This window comes from Porites lutea, chromosome 5, assembly GCF_958299795.1.
Source record: "Porites lutea chromosome 5, jaPorLute2.1, whole genome shotgun sequence".
Lineage (NCBI taxonomy): Eukaryota > Metazoa > Cnidaria > Anthozoa > Scleractinia > Poritidae > Porites > Porites lutea.
The window spans coordinates 14,818,721-14,837,153 of NC_133205.1; the positions used below are offsets into that span (position 1 = coordinate 14,818,721).

General features: G+C 37.5%; 1 long non-coding RNA gene across 1 annotated transcript; it reads left to right on the plus strand.

Annotated features, from left to right (window-relative positions):
- Window positions 1-16,221: 16,221 nt before the first annotated feature.
- Window positions 16,222-17,105, plus strand: LOC140937668 (uncharacterized). Its single transcript, XR_012165504.1, has 3 exons — window positions 16,222-16,304; window positions 16,853-16,903; window positions 17,011-17,105. It is a non-coding gene; the product is annotated as an uncharacterized lncRNA (long non-coding RNA).
- Window positions 17,106-18,433: the final 1,328 nt, after the last annotated feature.

Genomic DNA, 18,433 nt, shown 5'->3' on the forward strand with positions numbered 1-18,433 from the left:
CGTTTTTAAATCAATAAGTAAAGGAAAAAAGTGGTTAATTGCAGCTTAGTCTGAACTGATCATTATCCTTTCATGAGAAACCACAATAAATGTTACAGAACAAAAAAGGAACAAGAGAGGGAGGTTAAACAGAGACATCGCGAAAAAAAAAGCCAAATGAAAGGGGGAAAAAAGACACTAACTTACCTGGCAGGAAAGTGGGTTTATGAAATTGATGGGTTTCTGCACATACCCTTCTATAAAGACTTATTGTGCATGTTTGTTTTTCATTAACATCATTTTGTTGTTCAGTCATCAGTATTAAAAATTCATGCCCGCTTAGTTTTTAAATGTAACTGGCTCATCAGTTAAGCTGCGAAAATTAGATACGATGGAATAACTATGGAATAGATGTTATTTAGTAGAAAGGAAACTTTCAAGAAATATAAGCAATCTCTTTCCACCTTGCTGTTGCACAATCAGAGTTAACTAAAGATGGAATTGAAATATAGTTAGTGAAATATGCAAAACTTCGAATTCCCTCCTACGAAGACGTCAATCCGTTTGACATTAAGCCCATTTCCTCTAGATAGCAGAAACTAATTTTTCTGCCTAGCGAGAGATAATTGTGAGTGATTGAAACCGTCGCAGGCTGAGTTCAAAATTTGCGATTAAATTGTTGCAAAGATGAGTTGACGTGTAAATATGTTGAAATTATTGTGGATTGCAGACTAGAATTAAAACACGACAGACTTTTGAACTGCAAAGGAAGGATTTCAAAGCAGACTAGAGAGATTAAAATCTAAATTTACAGATTGAGAAGTATACATAAAAAAGGGATTAAAGTTCTTTTATACTACAGTTCGTCTATTCACTGTATTTATTGCCAGAGTATGTTTTCTTCTATAATATCCTCTCCACTGACTTCCTCGTATGGGCCTCCTCACTTACCCCACTAAACTGAAACGACCGGCCCAAAAAGACTTATATTTAGTCTACCGAGAAGATTGCCACTGAGCAAAGTAGACCAGGACAACCGAACGATAACGATGTTTTTCAAAAAATGCCAACAAAAACAGCTGGGTTTATTTATGATCTATACTCTAAAAAATAAAAAATTACTTCAATTCAACCACAGTCTTGGACAAGTCGAGATTCAAAAGCACCCAAATCACCTTTTAAAGAAAACTCTTGAAGTTTCAGCTTAAGACAGTCTGGTTTTTTGTACGATAAGCAAGCTATACTGATGAGCAGAAATTGTTAGCGTTGTTGCTCAATTTTTTCGCTACTGAATGTTCACGACTTCGAGAACTTTTTAGACTGATTTGTGAAGTCTTGATTAGACAAATTTTGCTGAAGCTTTTACTAAAAACTATTTCTTCATTGAAAAGGTGTCAAAAGATGTCACTCGTGTCAACATTTATCCAATCAAATACATTTGAAAAGTATTTCACTTTTATTGCGTCAATGACGCTCGCGTAGCTCAAGGTTATGTAAAGCATATTCCCCTTGTTTTATGACCAAGAGGTTATTATTGTGTTCACTAAAATGTATATTATAGAAAAATAATGACCTCCTGTTTCTATTTTATGACCTGCTCTCCACTTATTCAAAATTGTCACCCGTTGTTAACAATGGAAAGTTGCCTTAAAAGCAAATATTCGTTTTCTTGAGGAAGGCACTAAAATCACCATAACAATTTCTTTCTTTGGAATTAAACTTGACTTCAGTCATTCCATTCCATTTACTATTAAGCTTGCAAAAGAAAAACTTAGCTACCTATGTTTGAGAAAACACAACTAGCACTTCTTTGTAAATATGTTAAAACTCCTGCCAATCAAACTTACGCTAACGACACGCTTAGCCGATAAAGACCTGGAAATTGCCCTATTCGACCAATCGTGTTCAAGTTATTTTGCCCTGTTCATCTCCAGCATTAAGAAGAAAGGACCCCCTCGTAAGCAATTCGGAATTGTGTAATTATAATTGCCCTATATTTTACGATTCACATTTATTTAAATTCACCTTTTTGATATAACATGAAGGTTGGAGAACTCAGTAACGAATTTTAAAGAACGAGCGGGCCATGCGAACATGCTGCGAACGTCCATGGTATACGTCATGGTGTTTGTTGCGAGCTTTTTGATCCAGAATTTGACAAAACAATCAATCATATGATGTTTTTAAAGTACTACTTAAATTTCCATTGGTTCTTCAGGTAGCTTCGGCAGAGTCATTATCTTGAAAGGCTCACCGCATTCATGTAAGACAGTTGAATAAATGAGGTGACTTGATATTAGCCTTTCAAGATAATAACTCTGCCCAAGCCACCAGTAAAACCGTCGGAAATATAATTTAACGAACGCATTGCTTGAAAATTATTAAAACTAGTAACAATGATAGCGACAAGTAGTCGTGGCCACTTAAGGTAAGGTCATGATAAGAGAGTGAAGTTTGATTGACAAAAGTTCCGGGTTTTAATCTTGTTCTGATACTTGTTTCCGTTCCGATAGTCTCCTCATTGTTTGTTTTTGTTTTTGTTTATTTCGTTCGAAAAAGTTGTAAAAAACTCCTAAGGTGGAGTTAAAATAACCCATTACACTGGAGTTTTCTTCCAAAAAAGAATTATTTTCGTGAAGATGCTACAAAGGAAGTTTAAAAATAACTCAGTCTACTAGGTTTATTTTCAACCCCATCGTTGGAGTGAATATGAAGATGAAACAACAGACCCGAAAACTAAGTTACTTGTCTAAAACTTCAACTTCGGTTTTAGAGTTAAAACTCGTTCAAAATTACGCCGAAATTGTGCTTTCAAACTAGCCACGGATTACTGAGCTTCAGATGGCTTGTTATATCATTGAATACTATGCGTCAGTACTACATTTTTCTTTCCTTATACCTCAATAATTTTAACTCAAAAAATGTTTCATTTTGCTCCATGTTCCCTGGGGGGAAAGTATAACTAAACATTTCTAATTTCCTTTTTACTTTCCTTTAGAATTCTTTTGACATAAGATAAGGTTCTCTTGCTAACCCTTGATTTCTTATACAACCCACGTCACGATTTTTGCCTCGATAGGCTTAGCGATAGCCATTATCTGGCTGAAAAGCATTAGGAACAAAAACTAGGATGACTACTGGTTAAGACGTTGTAAACAAGAAAAATACCTGGAATAAATGTGAGGCTTTGTTGATAACATTAGTCCCGATTACTTGCCGAATGAATTTTCAAACTCGCTTGTCTGAAACACTTAATAACTAGTGCTCCTCTTTGGTAATTTGTCTTGTCGTATCTTAATATAAATACAAAGTGCTTCAGAACGCAAGAGAAAAAAAGTGGGAAAAAAGATAAGCTAATCTCGCTGCTCAAGAAAAATCCACCGAAAATAAAAGCAGAAAGGAATTGGAATCATTCTGTCACCTGGCAGGTAAATAGCTTCTCTTCCGCTTGCCAGATATCGAAGCGACAACAGTTTAACCATTAACGTATCACTGAAGTGCTCAAACAAAGATACTCACTTTTTTGGGCATCAAGGCATGAGATTGACAGCCCCCACTGGAAACAAGATCGAGTGCAGCTCATTGTCTTATAATTTCACCTGTCCACGTATTAATCGTATTTTGAATTTCAGTCCTGACAGAAGTTTATTTGAAAGTGATTTTTCCTCATACTCTGCTATCAGAGTGTGTTCATCAGTTTCAAAACGTCATATACTTTGGTCTCCTTAGCCTGCAAGAAGGGTCTTTATTTGGAGTGGTCAGTGAACAGTGTAGTTTGCGTGGCGCTCGAGCGTGACGTCTCTCGATATCCCCCAAGGAACACCAAAAATGGTTGCGTGATTTTCCACGATGGAATCACCTGGCTTGAGCAATGTGCGAGTTGCCAAGAAAAGATTGGAGTTACTAAAGGCGTAATTAAACTAAGTGATTAATTTGCTAGCCACTCTGTCACCGAATAAACGGTATATGCAAAATTTGTTTGACATATCATTTAGGAATGGTCCATTACATCTGGAGGGGGAAACAAATATAAATTTTGCTGCTGAGGGATAAAAATGGCTCGTAAAGTAAATTGTCGCCAGTTCAGTAAAAATGATGCGGTTAAATCATCGCTGAAAAGTTGACGAGAAAATAATAAATTACTTCTGAACACCTGAAATGGTTTCATCGCGGAGTAGATGAGATAAAAATCGAAATTTAATGCAGATTGCAAAGTATACACCTATTCCAATAAAAATTGCTCCCGTGAAGCATGATACATGATCAATGTTTCCTGCAGTGCACTGTGGTAGAAACTTTTTGCAAGCGGGATTTTCAGCCCTCTGCACGTTAATTGGAGGAATGAAGACCATTAAACTTTGTTCGAAAGTGTTAATAACCAATGGGAAAGGTGTGTAAGGACAAGAGATGTACTAACTTTGGTCGGCCTGTATTACGTCAAGTTCGTCTGATGGGTCATTCGTTGAAATATAATGAAGCTTCGAACCAATCAGACTACAAATGGGGCCAGCCGGTTTTTACAGGAAACCAATTTGTTGTCTCGGGTTTCCGATGGGTGGAAAATTTCCTACGTCAATATTTTGGGTTCTAGAGTAGAAAACTCAAAGCTTAAAATTTTGTGCAAACGAACAACAGAAGAGTTGAGAATAAATAATGTGTTTAAGAAAACTACTGAGGCCCGTAGGGCCACTTCAAACACAAGATTTCATGTCAAAACTTCAAGACAGTAACGTTCTTGTTTGTACGATGAGCATATGTAGAGACTGGCTGATCACCACCACGGCAACTGTTCCATTTGTAGATGTTTTTTAGTAAAGTTTTTCATTCAAAGAGAACTATTTTTGGAAGGTGTCAATTTTTATTTTTTACTCCTGTCAAAATATATTCAATCAAATACATTTTAAAGACATTTCACCTTTTTCTAATTCTGCGCGACATATTAAAGCAGTTCCCGGGAGTTGCATGTATTTCTAACTAAAAAGGATGGACGCTAATACAACAAAAAAGTGGAATAATGGAGTGGTCGATTATACTTGGGGAAAGTTACCTCATTGATTGTCTCTTTTCTTCGCCCAGAGGAAATCGAAAAAGCACTGTTACATGTATATAATTTTTGAAATACCCACGCGCGCTACCAAAAAAACGGATAAGATGTATAATTATGTTCATTAAAACGAAGAAACTTACTTCCACTGCCGTGAATGAGCTGAAGGCTTATTTGCAGAGCCTTCGATTCAACCCCAAAAATCCTGCTTTGTACCGTGGTTCGAGTCAACCCGCTGTTATTCTGTATACATGTATGGAATAATCAGCCTGATCTTCGAAGCCTTTGCAAAAATACTGACCGAGCGCGTAGCGTGGGGTAATTTAATGCACATTTCCATTGTTTTAAAACCAGCAGGTCATTATTTTGTTCAATGACGTAGAACATTACTTCATAATTTTAGATAATAATCTTGGTGACCTGCTCCTCTATTAAATCAAAATAATAACCTATTTTAAATAAAAGCAAGGTGCATGGACAACAAATAATCGTTTTTTGTTAGGCTGAAGGCACTGTAATAACTATACAATTTCTTTCTTTGATGTATTTTTCTTTTTATATATATTTTCTTTTTCATATGCTTTTTGTAAGAACATGAATGCTACTTCTTTTGATAATTATATTCAATACCTTGCCAATCAAACTTAGGACGTAAATGACGCGCCAAAGGCAATAAAAGGCGACCAATTGAGATGGATTGCGATGGCCGACCAGCCATCATGACGTAATTTTTCCCTGTTCATTTCAAATTTAAGGGGGAAAATGACCACTCACTTAGCTAATCGGAATTATTTAATCATAATTACCCGCTTTATGCTATAGCTCATATTTATTTAAATGCATCATTTCAAACGCTGAAGGAAAATTTAGATGTTACATAGAAGCTCAGTAAAACGTAAATTAATATTCAGGACTAACATGCTGTGGAAGTCAATATCTATTTGTTTCGAGCATGTTTCCCAAAGATTTGACAAGACAATCAATAATAAATTTGAAATGCAATTTAAAAGGAGCGGCATTTCTTCTCGGTGGCACGGGGAAGTCATTGTCTTGAATAATATCAATATCAAGATATTTATGCAAGACAAATATACAGGACCGCACTTTTTGGCAGCTAATTTTTACCAAACGCGTTGCTTTAACTTGTTAAAACTAGTAACACGAGAATTTAAAGATGACAGTGGTAGTTATGGCATTCTATTAATCAGGTGTATTAATTAAGGAGTCGTCAACACTGATCAGGCGAAGAATGAATAAAGAAACAATTTCTGGGTTCAAAGGCTCGTCCTAATAACTGGTTTTAGTTGCTGTTGGCCTCCTCGATTATGCCTTTTTTTTTTTTTTAACTTAATGTGGAGTTTAAAAAAAAGCCTCATACTGTAATATTTTTAACTCCCAAAAGGAGTTATTTTCGTTATAATTGCCCTTTGTGCTATTAGTCATCTTTATTTAGATTCATCATTTGTAAGGAGTTTAATGATGTCAAGTTCCTTACATGGAGCAGTGCATGTTTATATCGCTTTCTTTAGAAACTGTTGCCAATGAATTTAAAACGCAACTTAAATATGCGGCGGTTTTCCTGAAGCCATTGCATGTATGAGAGGTCATATTCTTGAAAGGTTGATATCAAGTTATTTATGCAAGACAAATTCACCGGTTCAGTGTTGTTAGTTGCACTTTGACTGAGGAACTTTTTTATACCAAACGTGTTGCTCCAAATTATTAAAAGTGGTGATACATGATGGAAAAATGAGAGTGGTCATTGCCATTCTACTTAAGAAGTAGTCGTAGCCACTGAAAGGCAAGATTATGATGGAAGGAATCTTACTAAGTATGCGGCTTCAAAGTCTCATCTATGAAATAACTGCTTCCTGTTATAGTTTTCAAACTGTCGCAAGGTGGAGTTACAGAAGAGTGGTTGTAGCTCCTAAAACGGAGTTTTTTTCCTACGCCGGTAGAGTAGAAATGACTCGAACGGACAAATTTGAGTACATTTAATATTCGATTAACCGCCCTGGGCGCTTATAAAATTTTTGGACCTTGAGAGTGGGCGCTTATTCGAGGCTGGGCGCTCATTAAATTTTCACCATTTTCAGCAAGTGAAGTATGTTTATTTTGCAACAAAACAATAAATGCTAATAACAAAACGCGAAAAAGTAACAAGGCAAGGTTTCTGTAAAATACTCCGAAGACAACTCCGTCCTCGGGGAAGTGTCTTATTAAAATTTATTCACTCAAGTAGGTGGCGTGGGGGTGTGCGTTTATTTGAGTTTGTTTGGGAGGAGGAGGGGGTGGGCGCTTATCCGAGGCTGGGCGCTTATTAACTTTTTCTGCCTTTAGAATGGGCGCTTATTCAAGGTGGGTGCTAATTCGAGGTTGGGCGCTTATTCGAATAAATACGGGATATTTACCATCCATTTTCCTTAAGTAGGTCCTGATGTATGGCCGAATTTAGAAGACCTGCGTACTAACTTCCATCAGTTTGTTATTGCAGTACAACCCACGCCACGATATTTGCCTGGATGGTCTGATATAGCCACTACATGACTGAAACGTATAAGAGCATCCTAAGCTAGGGCGGATGGCAACTTCTAAAGCATTTTTAAACGAGAAAAAATGTGTTGCATAAATTTGAGGCTTTGGTGATAACGTTATTACTGGCCAGCTGAATTTTGAAACCAGCTTGTCCGCTGGATCGTGACACTTTGTTAGCGAAGCTGTAAAAAAAAAATAAACATGGCTATGTCTTTTCCCGGCCCATTATTTGTTATTTGTCTTTTCGTGTCCTGTTAGAGACATGAAGTTTAACAGAACGAAAGCGAAAAAATAAGGAGGCGAAAGGTAGATTTATCTCAAAGAAAAAAAGAAAACATTTTGAGGTTAGGGACAATGGAGACTTACCGTCACCTGAAAGGAAAATTCCTTCTGTTCAGTGTCAGGCCCGATATTAAGGCTGGCCGGTTTTCACTAACGACGGAGTCGGAGTCGGAGTCGTAATCAGAAGGGTAGAACTTTATGATCTAGTAAAGACAGTGTTCTGATTCCGCTTACGGCTCCGTCGTTTACGATCAAGTGAAAATTAGATTGTCGGAATCGCAAGCAGAAGCGGAAGAACTAAACCAATCACAAAGCGTGGGAACGTGCATTGTGATTGGTTTATCCTTCCGCTTCTGCTTCCGACTACGACGATCTGGTTTTCACTAGATCATAAGCGTAACGTAAGCGACTGAGTCGTAAGCGGAGTGGAAAGAAATGGAAACGTTCTGATTCTTCAGACTCCGATTGCGTCGCGATTATGACTCCACTTACGACTCCACTTACGACCCCTAACCCGATTCCGTCGCTAGTGAAAACCAGCCTTGAAAGAGCGACATGCAGTGGTTTAACCATTAGCGTATTAATGAACTGTTCAGATACTCACTTTTTTGGTCATAAAACCATGGAACTGAGAGCAGAGACAGTGGAAGCCGGCAAATTTAGCACAGCTTAGTGCCCTGTAATATTGATTTAATTGAGCGCCGGAGCACCTGTCCTCCATCATCGAATTTGAATATTATTCCTAATATTGTCTGGTTGACATTGATGTTTTGCTCATTCCCTGCCATCAAATTGTATTTGTATTTCATTGACACCATTTCATTATTTAAGTAGTCTGCCTGCCCATTTTTCTCATTATAAGAGGTACAGCGAAAAAGTTGGGTGACTTTACTCGATGGAAACAGATAAACAGTGAATACAAACATTAACCACAAAGGACTGCAAAGGACCTCAAACAGTGACTGTTAAGACAAAAGATTAGTTACGTTTCCTTCCACATCAGGCCTGTAGAAACACGCAAAATGCGAGTTACTGATGTTATTAAACGATCCATCTCTCTTCCACTAACATATATGTTCTTTTGACAAAGCATATTACGTCTAGACGGAAAAAACTAATTTTCGCGGTCGCAAATGAAAATGGAGAATAACACAATACATGCAAACTATATAATTGTGAATAAAGTAGTGATAGGCCATTTGCACTAAGAGGTCATGTGACATCGTTTTTATGAAAATGAAAGTTATATGAAAATCAAAATCAAAAAATGATTAGTGGGTCATATCCTAAACAAAATAAAAGTGATTTGGTTTTTCAAACCTGCACTCGTCTTAAAATGAGTACGTTTGTAGCTGGTCACGTGACCAAAATGTGATTTTGAAAATTACGAATTACTTCTTTCTGAACGCAAATTTTGCACTTAAACTTCAAGGAAAATGTTGAAAAAATGATGTGGTAACGTTTACAGCACATCTCAGCGTAACTATCAAAAGTTTAACAAGACGTAAGCAAAAAGTAGTTTTGGCCGCCATGTTGGAGGGCAAGAGTATGCCCTCCAACATGGCGGCCAATACAAATCGTACTACTTTGTTCAAAAATAAAAGTGCCATAAAATATCTCCCTTAAATGCTTTTCTTCTCAAATTTCGGGTGTAAGATAATTTTTATGTGCTCTGTCAATTTTTGGCATCAGCAGGATTCCAACTAATTGTTTAAGGGAAGTATTGGTCACGTGACCTCTTAGTGCAAGCGGCCTATTGTGACTGAGTAAGTGGTGTTGCGGACAGGTGCAATCACAAAATGACTTAATACAAAATATTGAAGAGACACTGAACAATACCCACAACGGCACAACACACAAGCGAATCAACAACGGTTTTCGCTACAAGAAGAAACACCCCGATTGTGCCACTGCGAACTGGGTATAAAACACAGACTTCCGGACTACAGTAGCTAAGATCCCGTTCAAGTTCACACGTATCCGGATATTTTTGAATCCGCGTCTTTTTCCAGATACGGCTTCCGTCCACACGTATCCGATGTATCCGGCAAACGAATCCGCAACTTTTTGAATACGCTATGAATCCGGAATCGTGAGGACGCTAAATCTAGATAATTTTTCATCCGGTGACGTAACAAGATCGAGCCCAGTTCTTTACCGTAAATACTGTATTCAAGATGGTAAAATCGTTCCCAGGTTCTTTCTCTTACCCGTCGAGGGACGGGTAAGTAGAGCAAGATCGAAATTTCGCGCGCTGTACAACGCATGCTCTGTTGCCAATATTCCCAGAGGAGTCCTGGGTACTATAGTGAATCCGGATACGCCTTGGATACGTGTGGGTGGGAAAATTTGATTTGAATACGGATACGTATGGTCGTTGAAATATTGAATCCGGAAAGAAAAAGTTGCGGATTCAAAAATATCCGGATTCGTGTAGACGGACGGGGCCAAAGGGCCTGGGCCTGTTTCTAGAAAGTCCTGATGACTTTTCGGGCCCAGAAAGCTGTTTTGTGTTTTCTGTATTTGTATTCAAGATCAAAGTTTCAATAATTTTGAAAATCATACAATGAAATTATCAGATAATGAAGAAAAATTGACTGGTTTGTAAGTTAGGAACTGTGCTACTATTCAACAGGTTTTGATTTTAAAATTTGTCCTCGGGCCCAAAAAGTTTCCCTTCCTTTCGAGAAACGGGCCCCTGTTTACATGGAGGTAGGGGGCCCCGGGTAAGTGAGGTAACCCACTTAGGTGGGGTAACCCGCCTGTGCGTATAATTTTTCATTTTACTTTGATCACGTTTACATGATAGGTGGGGTGACCATATAAGAGATTATATGGATAGGCAGGTTACCCCACCTGAGCGTATTACCTCGCCTACCTGGGGTCCCCCACCTCCATGTAAATTGGCCCTAATTCAGAGCGGAAAAAGTGAGAGACAAATGGAGATCTACCGATTGTGGACCATTACGAAATGACAATTACAAGTCTCCTTAATAGTTCGTCAATTCACAGTAAAATACTTAGCAATTATTAGATGAGGCTGAATATGATCTAAAACATGATGGAGTTCTAGGGAGGTTTTATCGGGAGGTTTTATCGGTTTTAGGCCGAAGGATAATTCAACTGCAGTCAGAAGAGTTCAATAACCATTCCGTTCAGTTTTAGTCAGGAACTTGGCTTCTTCGTTTTCGGTGAACAATTTCAACATATGCCTACACAATATAAACTGTAACTAATGCTTAAACAGCTAGGCTGTCGCCCCACTGCCTGAGAACGACGTAGCGGCTTTTTATTTCCTACATCTTCCAAACATGGTAGGCGCCGGCTGGTTATGAAGGATAACAAATACTTTCAGTGCTTTCGGGAGTAACGACACATGGTTTGCAAGCCTCCTAAAGGCTAATAGTTCATAACTGGCAGTTTAAAGCTAATAAAGAAAACGGTCACAATTTCTACAAAATGCTATGTCCGAATACTACGTCCAGAGGTCTTCCTCGTTAGTTTTGGTTCCTGAGGAGTTCCCACTACTTCAATGATGAACAACAAGGTCAAGGTCGCAGTCACTTATTCCGACAGAATTACTAGAAGACAAAACTTCTTGCTCTTGCCTAGAGATGCCTGCGTCTATTTCTTAACTTGTTTGAAAGAAACATGAGCGATGATTCGTTGGATTTTACCGTTCTTTTTATCTTGCCTTTTAGTGGAAGTTTAAAATGAAATAAGTCCTTTGTTACCTTTACCTGTTGGATTTCACCAGCGTGAAATAGAGTGTCCTAGTTAATCTATCCGGCTGTCTGACTTACATTCTGTAGAGGGTTGCCACTCGCTGGAAGTGAGCTTCACGGAAATCTATACTTTTTTATAATAATAATAATAATATTTATTGATTTGTATTGCGCAAATATCAATCCAGGGAAAGAAATTTATTTTTTATGTTCTATAAGCCTGGTTCGTTTCTTATCAACCCTTTATCTTTGACCAATACTTTTTACCTAGAATGAAAAACAAACTCTCACTTGGTTTTTCTGATACAAAAAAAAATTGAAAAGAACTGGCGTGACATCGACCCTTGCGGCTATCGTCATTGGCCACTTTTCAGGCGTTTTTCGCATTCGCTCACTCTTCCATTTCTGCATATTCCTGAAGACTCAAGGACAACACTTCGTTTTCTGAATCCAAAAAACCGATTGTGATATATTCCCTGTCTATTTATTTTAGTTCCATCCAGCACAGGGGAGAGAGCAAAGTATATCACTGAGGTTAATAAGGCTCAGTTCGATATAGTGATGCAGACTAGTTAAAACACTCAACAATCTTAGCTTGCGTTTTGTATTATCATACATTGTTTTTTTTTTTTTTGGGGGGGGGAGGGCTAGCCAGTTTTTTAGACCACATCTAGAGGGGTCATGCCTTTTTTAGTTTTTCTTGGAAGGAGTCAAAACGTTTTGTTGTGCTTTCTGATGGATCCAAGTGATATCTTTTTCCTCGCATACGGTATTTCCAATCATATAAATTGTTGTAGTCATGTTGTTAGATACCTTCTCTATATCTCACTATTACTAGTACAGGCGAACTTTCCGCGCAAAATTCTATATTTGATGGGCTGTCTCAGCAAACGTCAATCAATCAAAAAAGTAGACAGCAGACGCTTCCCGGAAGGCTTTTATCAGCTTTCAGATCTTCGTTTCGCCTTCTCCTTTGGAATGTAATTTAGACTAGCCAAGCAAAACGAAAAGGTCAAAAATACATGTGAAAATAGAGCTCGATCTTGGTTAAACGTCCTTCTCATAACAAACGTGATGAGTTCAATTCTTTCTTTGAACATTCTTAATTCACTGAACAAAGTCTAAAAATCGACGTCCATAAATCTCCTAGTTTCAGTACCACATGTATCTCCCTCATCCATGATTTTGGATTATGTCATATGCAGTTTGCATCAATAACGTATCAAAAACATCAATAACGCTGTTTGCTTCAATAAGGAAAGCAGACTCTTTACATATTATAATGTACAATCTAAAGACATGATAAACTGCGAAATATTATACCCATAACAACAATGCGTGAATGTTATTAAAACGTGAAAGCTATTTTCATGGGAAATGTCGGTGTATAATGTTATAGTCTATTATGTCGCTTCAGTCCACTTGTTGATTGCGTTTCTAATGTTACTGAATTTGGTTAAATTAAAATTCTGCCAGTAGAACTTCTTTTTTCTTGATTACCTTTCACTAAATTTGCGTGACTTCTGATGAAGTCAGTTCACAAGATTCGCGTGAGTTACAGACAGTTCGCTGATGCATAAAAGTGGATGAGTTCATGGTAATTTCATTTCTCATTTTTAGCATAGAATATTCCTTGATATTCCTTTGCCTAACGTCTATGTCATTGACCTCTTTTTAATTGTTTAATATTTCTGTTTCCTTCTGAACGCACAACACTATTATCACGTAAATGTGAACTGGGTTCGAAAGAAATAAAAACAACAAAGTAAGAAAACTAAGCAAATTTATACGCACACTTCACGCATATGATTCTGAAATTTCAACATAAACCGCAAAACAACACGTGACAATGTCACATGACACTCGTGGATTTCAGTTGCGAATGAATCGCCAAGGAATAACCTCTGGGCTTTGTTTTCTCTCACGGTTCCTCTAAGGATTACCTAAAACCCTTTTAAAGGTTTGTTAAGATTTCCAAGTTCATAATTTAAGAAAAAAATTTTAACTAACTCACAAGAATTGACAAGATGCTTTTGCAACCAATGTCCTAGTGTGTGGAAATCATTTGCTAGCTGTGTATTCGTGTGATCTCTACAGAAGGTTTTCAAACATAATGTTTCTTCAACGAGCGTATTATAGTTATATTTCCTGACGGTGAGAGCCTAACAAATCTCACGATTTTTAAATTGCGGCTTACTTCACATTAATTTAACTTTAAGAAGAAACAATTGTTCATTATGTATCGGTCAAATCGAAGCTTCAATATTCCCCCCCCGGGCAACCCCCCGGGCATTTGACTTTTTTGAAAATTATTGTTCAAATTCCCTCCTACCCGGGCCAAAATGCCGTTCAAATGCCCCACACTAGGGTCCATTCGGGTGATCAAATGCCCCCACCCCGGGGACATTTCACAGGCACAAAAATGACAGAAGGACGGCGGAAACGCCTTCGGTTGTCGAACAAAATCTTTATAAATATAACAAAAACTGAGAAACACTGTTAGCGTATTTACTACGAACAAAAGTCTTGTGCAAAGCGGCGGAAATCGCTGCTACAAGGTCACTGAATGCTAAGCTTTTCTTCGTCATGCAACATACAAAGCGTGCTATAAAAAAGATCCCACCGCACCCCGGGACCGCACCTATAGAGATAACTACATCATGACCATTTCACTGACATACATCATCACTCACCTTATTAATTAACATACTTGCGGCAGGTCAAAGTAGTTGACCTGAGCTTTTTATTTTATTTTATTTTATTTTATGTTGTTGTATTGAATTGCCGGTATAGGTATTGTATTTCATTTTATAAAATAACTGAGATAGTACGCGTGATCTGATTGGTCAAAAACCTATGGTTTATTATACTGGTAAACCCATAGAAAAAGGCATCCGGACCACGAGCCATAAACAAAACCGGCTATTGATCTGCAAACAACAATTTTAGAAAGGCTAAAAAATAGAACAAGTTACTTACCCAGCCCTTCTTAATATTAAAAGCGTTGGTTTCCACATTTTATTACTGAGCGTCACAATTCGCTACTGCCATAGCTTTAAAAGTTATAAAGTACAAAGCTGGAAAACAGTTTACATTTCACGATGATGCCAAATCGCAGACAAAGACAACGACTATGTGAATTTCTGGTGTAGAAAGTCTCTAGGAAAACTTAACCATGTGCCAACAAGCAACAAAACGGATAGTTTTAGCATTCTTGATTTATTTTATCTAAAACTTAAATTTCTTAATGAAAGAAATTGTTCCAAAAAGAGATCTCTGATCAAGATATGGTACAAAATCGGCCGCTGTAAGTTGTAAACAAGCTGCCAGCGATGATGAAAGATGTCAGAGTTTCGGGCTGGTTTTTTCCAACATTTGCACAAATTATTCAGTGATATCGATGCCATAACCTACCTCAAACCACCTCACTTCACAAATCGACAAATATTAACGCCAATATGTGGCTACGGCAAAGAAACCGTTCTCCACCACTGACATATTTCCATCAGTCGCTGCATATAAAGTTACATGTGACAACTTCGCAAATGCAGCCACGTCGATACCGCAGCATTTCTTGATCATAATAAAGTCCAGAAAACAGATTTTAAACCACTGCGGCTTGTTAAAAGTGAACGAAGTCCTCTATTACAATAGCTGCCAGTTCGGTCTGTAACAACAAAATTCTTACGGATCGACTCAACAAAATACAGCTGCGTACAGTCTGATGTTCAATTAATTTCTATTTCTGTAGTAAACAAACCATGAACGTATTCTTTCATTGTACGTTCGCATGAATATGTGTTGACTTTTCCTGTAAAACAGCTTTCATAAGTTATCATGTAATGAGTGCAAAAACTCGTGTTTTGAAGTGCTGCTGTTTGTTGTTTGACTGAACTGAGTTTTGAGAAAGTTCAACGCTATTAAATCGTGAGTCATGATTGGCTTATGATGACTTTAGAGAGAAGACGTGACTTGATCAGGGTACTAGAACCATATTTTTTACCTAAAATACTCCATTCTACTAAAAGTTATTTTATAAAAGCAATAGACCACACTTTCTATGGGTTTACCGGCATGATAACCCACTTGGGATGTTGGGAGAACACTCGAAAAGCCTGTAAATCACTCGCCTTCGGCTCGTGATTTACAAGCTTTTCTCGTGTTCTCCCAACATCCCGCATGGGTTATCACGCCGGTAAACCTATAGAAAGTGTGGTCTATTGCTTTAGTAAACACAACAATAAAATACATTCATACATTCAAAGTCTGAATCCAATATTAAAAATTTTAAAATTTGAATACTTCTAATACGGCACAAAGCTTGTTTAAGCCCTTTCCTAGTAACCAACTGGCCACAAAGGCACAATCTTTTCCACGAAATCCTCTAACACAGCGTTGCCCATGATAGCTTGCCACGCCAAAGATTTTACATGAAATCGAGGGTGCAGTTCGGGGTATGCCCGGGGGGGGGGGGGCATGTTGAAGCTTCGATTTGACCGATACATTATTACGATGTTCTTATTTTGCCTCTCAGAATTGAGAATTGCACTAACGCAGTTCAATTTCTGACTTATTTTTATGTCTGGTTGTATAAGCCGCTATTCATTTGTCCTGGTATAGGAGAATTATGACCATGACATCTGTTTATTTTACAGAAAAAAAAAAATGTATCGTCTATTTGGAAGAACTGGAAGCCCTTAAGACGATTATTGCGTGACTCAAATCACTGGACCTTTTAGGTAATGTCACGCACTATCATTCCTGAAAGGATGTAAATAGATGTTTGACTTGTTTGTTGAGATTGTTGGGTAGATAGTTAGCTGTTTAAAAACGATAATGATGAAAGTTAATGATCTATTTTAGCAATCAGTACTTTTCTTGAACTGGCAGCTCTTATAAACTACGGTACATAAATATTTCAATCTAGCTAAGTCGCAAGCTGACAAACATATAAAGGAAGAAAGTTCCTTTGGCCAGTGGAACAGCAAAAATAATAAAAGGAGCAATTTATGTTATATTAAAATACTAACTATTCACAAACTCAACCCTCCAAGTTAAAGTTTTTGCTTGGTCGCCATTTGGCGACCAAGTCTTAAGGTTTAGGGAGACTTTTTTTACAAATCAAGTCACCAGCTTCAAAATTCTAGGTGCCATGGCGACTAAAATGGTCACAACTTGGAGGGTTCAACCTGCAAGCAGAATAGAAAATATATAGAAATTTTCCTTCACAGATCAAAATACAGTGTACAACCTGTGACCATTCTAATAGTCTTTTAACTTTTTGCAGGTCCACCAAGCCAGGAGTGGAGCTATCCATGCTGCAGATTGCTGACTTTGGGTAATGCAGTGGACCTGTTTGAAGTTTTGAAGATGTTTAGATTCTTAAATATTCAGTTTGTTTAGTGAATAATGCAACTGATTTATGAGCTACATTTTGTCTTCCAGATCTTTTTGCTTGTAATCATGGACTCATTGAAATCAACCTCAGCGAATAGTAAGTTAAAAGGCTTACTTTTATGGTATCAAGTGCTGTTCTAAATGTATAACATGATAAGTCCATTTGCTCTTTTAGTAATCAGGGTTGTCAAAAGTATCCGGCTGCTGGCGAAAATTGCTACCTACTTGGTTTGTATCAGCCGGCTACTCTGCTTAGCATTTCTTTACAGATGATGTTTTATAAACAAAATATCCCTGAACTAGCCACTTACTTTGACAACTCAGCCATCTACTTCAAAACTTTCTGACAACCCTGAGTAATCATATTTGATATTGTAAGTTACTTATAAATACACAACAATCTGGTGGGAATCAGTAATAGCAATGAGTTGTGATTGATGTCATAATGAGGCTAAACTGGAGGATACCTGCCACTTCATCAACATGTTTAACAGCTGCTCTATTGACTCGTCAAATTTTTGATTACCAAAACTGTTTCCACCTGCACTTTAATTATACATCACCTACATGTAAAGGGGCCATGGGACTGCTTGAGCAACCGTTCTCCATTTTACTGGACAACAGAGGTTGAGTCTGTGGAAGTGAATTGGGTCAAAAATACCCTAAAATAAGGATAGTTTTGACAAAATTTCAAAAGTACATGTAACAGCTTAACATAAGGTCATGGAAAACTTTAAAAGGTCATGGAAAAAGTTATTAAAAGTCATGGAATTCAAAGAACTCAAAGAGTGCAAACTTTTTTTGAAATTATGTTTTAACCAAAAGCTGTTGCTTTAATTGTGAGCATTCACTGAGATTTTACAAGGTTTCACCTCCATCTTGGATATGGCAGAAGTTGGATGGCAGGTTATAACTGAAATAAATTTGCCTGTTGTTGTTGTCGGTGTTCAAGAAGCTTGCTTTATGACACTAACTGCCATAATTGTGTTGTGATAGGTTCCATTGAAATCTGCTGACCTGAAGAATTATGTCCCAGATAGTCATAACTAAAGTTTAAAATCAGTAGAACCTTTGGCAGGCTAGCAATAAAGTTGCCCCAACTTTTTCAAGTTTCGATCCATGTCCATCCTTGCCATTCATTGCAATAGATGACAGGAAACAGTTTCATGCAATGCGTAAATAACAAAACTAGACCATTATTTTGGAATTCAGAAACGTTTTAGCTTTTTAAGGAGATAGTAAATAGCCTGATATAGCCTTTTTGATTTGTAGGAGTATAGGTGACAGACTTAGGTCCTGAAACTTGAACCCTAACCTTCTTAACACTTTCAGTCACACCCAGACAAGCACATACAAATCAAACCTGACGTAAATCCTAAAGAGCTATTCCTTTTTTATAGGTAGTAACAGAACAAGTTTAAGGAACAACATTCATACTAACAAAATCAAAATGATTAATTTGAAAATGTAG